Below are 11,582 nucleotides of genomic sequence, written 5' to 3' on the forward strand. Positions count from 1 at the left end.
TCCCCTCCCCTCTACTCCCCTCCCCTCTACTCCCCTCCTCTCCCCTCCCCTCCCCTCCACTCCCCTCTCCTCCCCTCCCCTCCCCTCCCCACCAACTGCTTGGCAGTCCATTCCTGAGAGATGAGCCAGCCTTCCCATAGCTCTGGGCCACTGAGCCTTCAGTTGCCAGACCCATGTACTTCCTCTTTGGACCCAGCCATGTTCTCACCTTTCCAGTTCCCACCTCACTTCCTTCCTGAGGGTTTCTCCACTTCCACACAAATGGCCTGGGTGTGTCCACATAGCTCTGTCACGTGTTCACAAATGGCAGCATTTGCCCCTCTACCTTTTTTTTTAATGTTTATTTGACCCTCATGTTTTCTTTGTATCAATGTTACTGATTCCTTCTACGTACCTTATAGTAGGTAATTAACTATTTTGATATGAATTAAGTAAACAATATTTTTAGAGAATTGATAGGTATTTTTACCGTATGATATTTTTTCTCCACAACTCTTTCCAGCCACCAAATTGGAATAGCTCAGCTGGTAGAGACCTGCCGAGCACACCGGGAACTGGGTCAGCTCTCCCCACTGAAATATTATAAGAACAGGTGTCATCAATGGTCCACGATTCCCCTCTGGGCATCTACCCAGTGGGCTGGAAGAGGAAGACAAAGCCTGGGATTGGTGAAACCGGTTTGATTCCCAGTGAGTACAGAGGGTATGGGAGAGACTGGAAGAGAGAAGGCCTTCAGGAGTTCTAGGCAAGGCTCTTTAAGATGACTTTCCCCTCAGTCATCCTTAATGAAGAGACAGTTCTTGCTTGTTTACACTGTTTTATTTGATGGTGAATGTGAATGCATACACCTTCCTCAGGGCAACCCAGAGATTAAATACCTTTTGCTGAAAGGAATGCCCAAAAAGGGGAGCCCATTGGCTGAACACGGTGGGAACTATCTAGATACCTCATTTACATGGAGAACTCCAGGTTTTTATGCTACAGGACTGATTGCCCTGGTCCTCAGTGGGGTGTCATGGTTTTGTGTTCCAGAGCAGGTAGAGGGAGGCAGGGAATGATTTCATCTGCTGGTTTCAGTTCTGAGCCCGGGATCTGAGCTCACTCATTCTTGCTAATTCTTATGCCTGTCTAGTAACACAATCTCACATGCTCTACACAGACTCTTGTTTAAAAAAAAAAAAAAAATGTGGGGGTGGGCAGCTAGTGAGAGTCACTCCTGCTAAAAGCCAGGCTAGAAGAGAGACATTTTCTTCAGTTCTGGAGCCACAGATAAGTTTCAAGTTCCTGTAAATACCCCCCCCCCCGCCATGATCCTTTAACCAATAGTAATTAAACTCAGTGAGTCACAAAAGAAAAAAGACACACACAAATAGAAAGATTTTAATAAAAATAAACATTTACAAAAGAAAGACTTTTATAATGGTTACCTGCGGGCCAGTAATATATTAAATTCCCTCAGTGCCTTCTGAAGCAATGGAAATTTCCTCTCTCTTAACCTGGGTGCCTTTGGTAAAACTACACTGCACAGTTGAGATTCCTAAATTTAGTGTATGTGAATCATACCTCGGTGAACACAACGTCAGTAAACAAATAAAGTGAGATCAGATGGTGAGGGAACAGTGAGGGGTGTTGGTCACCCAAACCCTCAGCTTACAGGTGTTCGCCATATGCTATGTTTGATTTTATACAAGATGGCCTCCATAATTTCTTAGGGCCTAATGCCTCACAAAATCTTGACCTGCCCAAGCAAATAAGAGATATTATTGCAACTATAATTGTATTAAAAAAACAAAGATGAAAAGCTTGCTATATACAGCTTACACTTGATTTTTTTCTTTTAAAAGGAATAAATAATAAATTTAACAATTTTAACTTAGCAAGTTCAGTCCATTTGGGTGTATCTCATGACCATTAGTAACTGAGGGTATATATTTGGATATATTTGTTACCTTTTTATGTTTCTATTTACTTCCCTTAATATGCTATTTTTTACTCATTCATTTTTATTGAATGACTCTGGCCACTATACACTTGTGTTCACCATAAAAATTAAGTTTACCTTCTAAAGGATTAAAATGATCCAGTGTCCTAAGCCTTCAAACAAGAAAAACACTGTAGAAACTCCACAAAACTTTCTTTTGCAAATGTAGTAATAATAATGTTGATCCCTTCCAGCTGTGCTTTGGTTCCTTTATTCACTCAATACATTTCTTTGGTTGTTAAGACATCTTATGCCAGTACCCAGTCTGGCCTCAAACTCACAGTCATTTTATCTTAACCTTTTCTAGTCAGCCACTATGTCCAAGGTATTTATTTCATGTACTATATTTTATCGAACACCTAAGTCTAAGTATGCTAACCATGAATTTGAGCTCACACATACAGAATATAGTCAATGGCATGTCCTCTACCTGGAGGCCTCTTTCCACAGGTTTATGCCCATTCAGATCTCTGAATGTCATCTCCACAGTAAGCTTCCCAGCATCCCCTGCCACTGTGGATTAGCAAGTCTCCAGCCCATGACCCAAATGATTGCGCCTTTCTATGGCCTTTGAATCCATGACCGTCTCCCTCTAGGATGTCTTACCTTCACCCACATTCTTCTGACCTCCAATGTTCACAAAGACTTCTCTTGTCCCTCTGCAGCCTCAAGTGCACGCCTCACATGTGAGCCAGAGTTGTTGTTCAAGTAAACATTCTCATTCTTTTTCTTTTCCTTCTTTGTAATTCTGTTATGGGACTGGGGTCCTTCAGAGATTCACCAGTCTGACAATGAAGGAATTTTAACAAAGAATAGGCATTCATGTAGATCTACATCTGCAAGGGCCAGGTCTACATCCTGGACTTGAGATTCCCAAATGTAGCCCTGAGTCACATTAAGTTAAGAACATAAAGTTACATTCTGTTTACCTGCAAGCAGGAGGCTACATTCTGTTTTGCAAAGTCTTGGTTATCTGGAACAAAATAAGCTTCTGTTCACAGAAGCAGAAACAGCAGTTAATCTAATGACCTATTAGCATATCCTGCATAAACAACAGTCTGGTTAAAATTGTTCAAGTCCAGACAATTACAAAAACAACCTGTAACAGACCTTAAAGTTTGAAAGCCAAGTTTGGTTATTAGTTCTGTTAAGCACAGTAATTTTAAACTTTAAACATAAACTTCACCATGACAATTCTTTTTTTGTCCATATGCTTTCTCTTCAGGTGATTTCATACACACCTAACAGAATATACACCTATCCCAGTAATTGTCTTTTATTTTCAATAACCCCTGACTTAGAGTCACTTAAAATTAGTGTACAAAACAATGAAAAACAAAACAGTCACATACACTCAAAACACAGTGGTCCTCCCTATTCCAAAAGAGAAGCATCCTCAGATGCTCAGCTGACACCCAGATACCTCAGATACCCAGTCACCCCTCAAGGGATTGGTTCTAGTTTGGGTGCTCAAGTGGCTTGTGAAATGGTATAGTGTTTTTGTCATTTCTTTTTGTATTGTTTTGCAGTGCTGGGGTTGAACATAAGGCTAGTGTTGTATAGCAGTTTCCTCCACGATTGATACATTCCATCTGCAGGGAAACTCTTTTTTTTTTTTTTTTTTTGCAGGGAAACTCTTTTTTTTTTTTTTTTAAAGATTTATTTATTTATTATATATGAATACACTGTAGCTGTCTTCAGATACACCAGAAGAGGGCATCAGATCTCATTACAGATGGTTGTGAGCCACCATGTGGTTGCTGGGATTTGAACTCAGGACCTCTGGAAGTGCAGTCAGTGCTCTTAACCACTGAGCCATCTCTCCAGCACCCTGCAGGGAAACTCTTAAGGCAGAAAGTAAACAACTCAAAATAGATTCAGGTAGTCCCTGAAACTGACTGGATTCTCTAGGTCCCCCGCCTCCCCAAGAGTACACAGTGAAGACTGCTAATAGTTGTAAGGTCTGAAAATCACTGAAGGAAGGCCTCAGATTCAGATAGAATGCAAAAACAAAGAAACAACCAGCATGCGGGGAGTCAACCATTCTTTGAAGTGCCGACTCCAGACAAAGACACGCAGGCCTTTTATAGGGATCCAGGGAAACTCTCTAGAAGGATTATGTAATCTAAAATTTCATTGGTGGGTGCTAGAGGGTCATAGGTGGTCAGTAGTCTGCATTCCTATGTCATGAACATTTAACCATAGGATGAAAGAGGACTGCCCAGTGCAGAAGACCCATTCTGAGATATTCCCATTTCTGTGGTTATCCCCAGGCTGTTCTTTGGGAGAGGGTTGTAGGAGGAGCTAAGGTGGGAGGAGTAAGGAAAGGAAGAGGAGGAGTAGGGAGAGGAAGAGGAGAAGGAAGAGGAGGAGCTAGGAGAGGAATGGGGGACAAGAGAGATGAAAGAGAGGGGAACATGGAGGTGGATGTGCACGTGTCTCTAGCAGTCAAAGGTAGTTGGTATATCTAGGTTGGGTGTTGGGTTACACCTCTGATTATATGAGCATCTTGTTATTGAGCTTCTCCAAACATATAAATCCTTTGGATAATCTAAGCATTAGAGTCTCATTTGTACAGAGCCTGCGTGGTTGGCGAGATGGTCTGGGCAATGCCCAGCCTTGCAGAGACAGCATGGAAGGTTGGCAGAGCCATCTCTCACAATGATGTCTCATGGGTGGCAGGGCTGGTGTTTCTGGCTGGCCGTTTCTAGCTGCGGTGCGCACGTGGCCTCTGGCCACGGAACATGGTGGCTGAGCTGAGGCAGAGCCACCTCAGCTTAGTTGGCTTGACCAGTGGCCATTTTTAAATAATTACTGCAACAGGGGGTTTTATGATCTTGTTCTGGATTTTATGGTCTGTTCCTAGAGCTGGTGTCTTATAACCTAGTTCCTGGGACTTATGGTCTATTCTTGAAGCTGGTGCCTTACAGCCTTTTTTTTTTTTTTTTAAATCAGGCCTAGTCCTTAAAACAGAGACAAATGGGGTTTATGTTGCCCTTTCAGAGTGCCTCTCAGAGAAGCCAGGCTACCTGAAAAGTTTAGACCAACTGAGTGACTTGAGAAAGACTTTCTCCAACCTGTTGAGCTGCCTATAGGCTATGTAGTGTACTCCAGGCTCCCAGTGTTTGTGAGCTGTTGTCCATGCTGGGATGGCTTTGAGGACGCAGCTGTCTGAGTCATTTCTGTTCCTGTAACCCTGATGTTGGGTGGAAGCCAAGAAAACTCACTTTAGAGACGGAAACTTAAAAATAAAATCTTTACTTTCGGAGCATGCAGGGAGGTGGGCAATTCAGGATCTGAATTGAGTCCCCGAAGGGAAATTGTACAACGTTTTCTAGAATGAGAACACAAAGTGAGGGGCAGGGCGGGAGGGAGCTTGGAAGAGCTGCAGTGTTATGCAGTTGTATTTTGACATTGTGGGTTAAACCAGGGAGTACCCATTGGAGACTGGGCTGTGTCCAGGGGCACCTGGCTTCAAGGTCCGGAATTCATTCTCCTAGACATTAGGTCCAGAGCTCATAGTGATAAGGGAACAAAGGAATGGGTCAGCTGCATGGAGTTACTTAAGGCATAACAGGCCACTAGTTATATATTTTTATAACTTATGCACGGTTTCTATAGTCTTTACCTGTTAATAGACAATTAAGGAAACATTTGGAGAGATGGGACGGGAGTTCATACCTAGGCCTGGGAACAGAAACTTGTTTGACCCTGCCAGCAGGATGGAGAAGTTGTTCATGAGATGGCTGGACCTAGACAACTGTCTACTTACAAGGTGTCCCTGAGATATCTGGATTCAGAAAACTATTTACAACAGAAGCTATTTGGCTATGGGGAAGTCCCCAGCTCCCCTAGGACCTGAGACATTGAATTTAGTTTCTCCCTGTGATTAAATGGAGTCTGAAAATGAAATGGTAGCACTTAGAATACGTTTCTTTTGCTTGTTCCCAACACCAAATAAAAATCATTGGTTCACTAAATTGGACTTTGGTGGTATGAGCACGTTGGTCTGTCACAGGCTCCCTACCTGGCGTGAGAGGATGTTTGTGTTGAGTCTCTCCAGATGAACTGGCCCATTATTGTGAAACCAAAGCAGGAGCCTCATTGTTGTGAAAGAACCACATTGTTATACATTGTAACTAAGTCTCCATTTCATTACAAGAGTAAGTCTCTGCTTCCTAAGTCTAAAATATCCTGCAGACCAAGTTTTCAACCTAAACTGAACTTGTAACCCCATGATGTTTGCCCAACCTCTTGCCTTGCTAAACTCTGAACCTGTATGGTATATGATCTACCTTCTGCTTAGGAAAGTGTCTTCCCAGATACCGTGATGGCTCCCCTTCCACATGCTGTGTTCTTGAACTTATTTTTACTGCCTCCTTTCTAACAATCAATTATCAAGAGAACTGTCTGGATAACATGCCCAATTAAAATTACACACCTCATCCTAACGCAGGGTCTCCCCTTGTACCTTTATAAACCGCCGTTTGCTTATGTGCCAAGTTTGTCTTCTCTCTATCGCTCTGGGACAAGCACCCCTGCGCCCTCTCCCTTGTTCCCTTTCCCTTCTCCCTCATCTTCTATCTCATGCCTTTGCCTCTTATTCCCACCCTTTTTCCTGTTGGGGGAAGTAAGTCTCCTTTGTGCTGGAAACTTGGTTTTAGGGCTCCTGAGCCCTTCTACCTTGTACAACTCTAAATACATCTTGCTTTAATTAGACGGTCATGGAATTGGTTTTTTTTCCTCAGGTCTAACACACAACCTAGTCAGCCAGCCTTGTCTACATAGCAAGTTCTAGAACAGCCAGGGTTACACAGAGAAACCCAATCAATCAATCAATCAATCCAACAAAAAAAGGCAGGGAAAGTCAATTGAGAAAATGCCTCTATGAGATGAGACTGGCCCTGCCCATTATGGGTGGTGCCATCGCTGGGCAGGTAGTCATGGGTTCTATAAGAAAGCAAACAGAATAAGCCATGAGGAGCAAGCCAGTAAGCATAATTCCTCCATGACCTTTGTACCAGCTCCTGCCTCCAGGTTCCTGACCTGCTTGAGTTCCTGTCCAGACTTCCTTTGATGATGAACTATGATGGGGAAGTGTAAGCAGAATAAACCCTTTCCTCCCCAAATTGTTTTGGTCATGGTATTTTATCACACCAGTAGTAACCCTAACTAAGACACCAGGAAAAATTCTGTCACACAGCAGCTAAGCGAGCACTTTAACACTGAGCTATATAGCTAACTCTTTTTGTTACTTCTGAGACAAAGGCTCACTTAGTTGCCCAGGCTGGGCTTGAACTCACTATGTAATCCAGGGAAGCCTTAGATTTGAGATCCTCCTGCCTCAACCTCTTGAGTGTCCGGGATTCTAGGCCAATGACACTAGACCCAGTTCTTATATTTGAATGTAATCTGTTTACTTTAAGTCTAAATCACTTATAATGTCTAATACTGTGTAAGTGTCATGGAAATTGTTGTTATATTATGTTGCTTGGAAAAGAAAACAGTCTGTACCTGGTCAATATGGATGCAATTTTTAGTTCAGCTACTTTAAAAAACAAACAAAACCAAGGTCTCTCACCTTTAATTTCCACACTCAGGAGACAGAAACAGGCAGATCTCTGTTCCAGGCCAACCTTGTCTACATAGCAAGTTCTAGAACAGCCAGGGTTACACAGAGAAACCCTCTCAACCAATCAATCAATCAATACAACAAAAAAAAAAAAGGCAGGGAGCAAGGTCTCTCACTGTATAGTCCTGGGAGGTCTGGGATTTGTGACATAAAACAGACTGGCTGGCTTAGGACTTGTAACATAGACCAGGCTGACTTTCCCTAAACTAATAGAGATCTTCGTGCCTCTATCTACCCAGTACTGGCATTATAGGTGCACAACCATGTCAGGTTTTATATATAGGCACATACAAATACCTTTTTTAAAAAAACTACACACTCAAGAACTTTCCATAATAAATTTTAACTTTTATTTCATACTGACTCTTTCCTAAAATTCTATTCTACAGCATAAATCAAGAATTCTAGCTTAAAATGAGTAAGAGAAGTCCACAGGCTACAGATGGCAACATAAGGCTGGGGTTCCAGCTCCCACTGACAGTCTCAGCCACAGAGAAGGCTGAAACAGGAGAATTGTCCTGAGCTCAGGAGTTTGATACTGGCCTGAGCAACATCCGGAACCTCCACCTCCAAACAGAAAAAGTCAAAACTCTGAAAGACTAAAATGAGGGGCTAGCCCAGAACTCTAAGGGACTAAACTGAGGAGCTAGCCCAGAACTCTAAGAAACTAAACTGAGGAGCTAGCCCAGAACTCTAAGGGACTAAACTGAGGGGCTAGCCCAGAGCTCTGAAGGACTAAACTGAGCCCAGATTAGTGAAGATGAGAAGACGGCAGCACAGCAGCTAGCAAGTTTGGGGTAAGGGTCATGGAACAGTTTCTGATCATTCTGGTTGTTATGTAAGAAAATGTCTGGATTTTTAAAGGTATTGGTAAAACATTAGGAACCTCCAGAGAAATAAAACCTCAAGAGGAAAAAGATGGATGGATGAATGTCAGGGCAAGGGATCTACAGATTGTACTATTTGTATAACTTTGGATGCACAAATGGAAATCATTGGTACACTTCTGGTCTTGTAAGCTACTGCCACCTCCTTGTCTGTTTTCCTCTTGTCGAGTCTTATAGTCAGAGTCTGCCCTTTCTGCTACCTCCTTAGCTCAGGTTGAGACAGGATGAATAAACAGAAAATTCAGGGACCCTAAGAAAGAAAAGGAGTCCCTGACCCAGAGTCTGGCTCAAGTCTCTCCTGAGAGTCATGCACTCCAGCACAGATGTCAAAACCTGCTGGGAGGCTGCCTACATAGTGGCAACATCCCTCTTCCTTAGAGATGTTTCCAATAAGAGTATTTAAATAGTCATGAAACACGTTATTTGCATGTTTGGCTTTTGAATGTGACCTTATTCCTTACGCAGATACAAATCTGAAAAATCCTAAAGTTTCTAGATGGGACTCTTTCAAATAAGATTTTAAAACTTTGTTTGCAGTAAAGACACCTTAACTTCTCTGCATCCTACTGTGATGATGTGATCAACTGTGATCCTGTTCATTACTTCCTAGGTGCCACTCTGTGCTCTCCTCCAAGTTCTTTAGCAACGGTGGGATCTAACCTCAGAAGTCACCGAAGTCCCGCATACGTAAGGACACGGAAGTGAAACACTCTGGAGCTCCTGTCCACACCTGTGTGTTGATTCCCACTCGGAAATCCCTGCCAATGCCCTTCCTTTAGAACTTCCTACCTCCCCTCATACTAGAGCATCCTGAAATTCTTTTTTGTGGTAACGTGAAGCTCAGCTGAATCTGAAGGGGGCGCTCTGCAAGGAAGGCAGGCGGCTGAGAGACTGCAGTGACCGAGCCCGCAATCCTGAGGTCATCCTCCTCACATAGCTGCATTAACTTCCCAGCTGCTTCCCCAGCTTCCTTGCCCGAGTCTTTTATAATCCTTTTTCCACGCTGCAGACAGCGATCTTTGCAAAATGGAAATTCGAAACCACATAAGTCGGTTTCTAAAAATTCAGCCCTGGATGGGATGTTGTCTTCATCTGTTTGTGCTACCATAACAAAATATCACTGGCTGGGTAATTTATAAAGAACATTTTTTCCAGTTCTAGACCAAGACCAAATTGCCGACAAGCTTAGTGTCTGGTGAAGGCCAGTTTCTCATAAATGACACTGTCCAGATGTCTTTACTTTGCAGAAGGGCTGAAGGCATGACCTTGCTTCCTCAAGACCGTTTCTAAGGCACTAATCGATTCTGAGCAGTGCCTGCACAACCTCACCACTTCTAAAGCCCACACCTTACTACCACTGCAATAAGGACCGAGAGTCAACATGGGTTTGGAAGACACATGTGAAGCATGGTAAATGCTAAGGAGAGGATTGGGGGCGGTGGTGGCGCACGCCTTTAATCCCAGCACTTGGGAGGCAGAGGCAGGCGGATTTCTGAGTTCGAGGCCAGCCTGGTCTACCGAGTGAGTTCCAGGACAGCCAGGACAGAGACAGAGAAACCCTGTCTCGAAAAACAAAGAAACAAACAAACAAAAAGGGGGGGAGACGATTGAGGAAACTGTATTACCAGCTGTGTATTAGATAGATTCGTTAGATACGAATCTTTGTTGTGTTAGGTGTATAATAGCATTGTAGGGCAATGTCCTTGCTCTTAGAGGACAGGTGAGTGTTTGTATAGCAATTAAGGGTCGAATATTCTGTACCCAGAGGCTGGAGAGATGACTCAGTAAGTGAGAGCTAGTATTGTTCTTGCAAAGGACCTGGGTTCAGTTCCCAGCACCCACATGGTAGGTAGCTCACAGGAGTCTAACTCCAGTTTCAGAGGATCCACCAACTGCTGCAACCCCCTCGGGCACCAGGCATGCAGATGGTGCACTTATATGTAGTCAGAAAAACACTCAGATACATAATTTTTTGAAAAAAAAATGCAATTAACTGAAGTGATTCAACAAAGATAATTATTTTGTCATTATTAAGCACACATTCAATGAGAGATACAAAACAATTCTAGCAAAATGTTGCTAGTGAAAAACAAGGAGTGGTGACTCAGACCACTAATCTTGGCACTTATAACGCAGAAGAGGCAGAGCTCCATGAGTTCAAGGCCAACCTGGTCTACATACTGAATTCCAGGCCAATCAGGACTGCACAGTGTGACTGTCGCAAAAACTGGGGGATGTAGGAGGTGAGAGTAGGGGACAAAAAGTCAGTGAAATTAGGTGAAAGGTAGATATATTATCTGCTATTAAGCCGATACTGCAATTGTCCTGAACATTTTAAATGTCTCAGAGGCTAAGGAAAATGTCATTTCATGTTAACTATCCTGAGTCTGATGATCAGTGTTATGATTGTATAGCAGATTTGCATATTCTCATGCTCAGGACTTAGAGGTAAAGTATGTAAAATTTATTTTCAAGTGGCTTAGCAAACCAAAAGTATATAAACATGTCTTAAATGTATATAAAGTAAGTGTACAAATGAAAGATCTGGTAAGTCTAGGCAGGGCATAGTGACTCTGAGCATGATGGTACCAGCCTGTCAACCCAGCCCTGAAAAGGGAAGGAAAGAGAGTGGTTGAAGCCAAGCAACCTGGGTCTACATTATCGGTACTGCCCGGCTGCCCCACACCCCAGCACATAAACTACACACACACACACACACACACACACACACACACAGTGCACAAGTCTAAGGAAAAGTAGAAAGTATTATTGCTGGGCTTGATATTTTGTTGCAAGCCAGACTGATGCATGGACAGAGGCCCTGCTGAAAGGACGAGGGGTCATGTCGTGAGTCCTTGCCTGGGCAGACCCGGTAAGGTCTGATTTAGACTGGACCCAGGGCTTCCAGAGAGTTAAGGATTCAGATCCTGGGAAAGTGGCTCCCTTATCCCATCTGAAGGTAGATGTGTCTGAGGAGTCCTGTGTTCTTTTGCCAAAGCCTTCCCCCTTGGGACCCTGTCACTGAAGAGTGACTTGCTGGTCCAGGTCAATCTCTCCTCTCCTCTCCTCTCCTCTCCTCTCC

General features: G+C 43.3%; 1 long non-coding RNA gene across 1 annotated transcript in view; it reads left to right on the forward strand.

Moving 5' to 3' along the window:
- The window catches only part of LOC114640664, a 12,766-nt gene extending 1,190 nt beyond the window's left edge, over nucleotides 1-11,576 (forward strand). The window contains exons 2-3 of the long non-coding RNA XR_003714183.1: nucleotides 503-689; nucleotides 9,111-11,576. This is a non-coding gene — a long non-coding RNA (uncharacterized LOC114640664). The remainder of the gene's footprint in view (nucleotides 1-502; nucleotides 690-9,110) is intronic.
- The last annotated feature ends 6 nt before the right edge of the window (nucleotides 11,577-11,582 follow it).

Source organism: Grammomys surdaster, unplaced genomic scaffold, assembly GCF_004785775.1.
Source record: "Grammomys surdaster isolate TR1022 unplaced genomic scaffold, NIH_TR_1.0 125849, whole genome shotgun sequence".
NCBI classification, from domain to species: Eukaryota; Metazoa; Chordata; class Mammalia; order Rodentia; family Muridae; genus Grammomys; species Grammomys surdaster.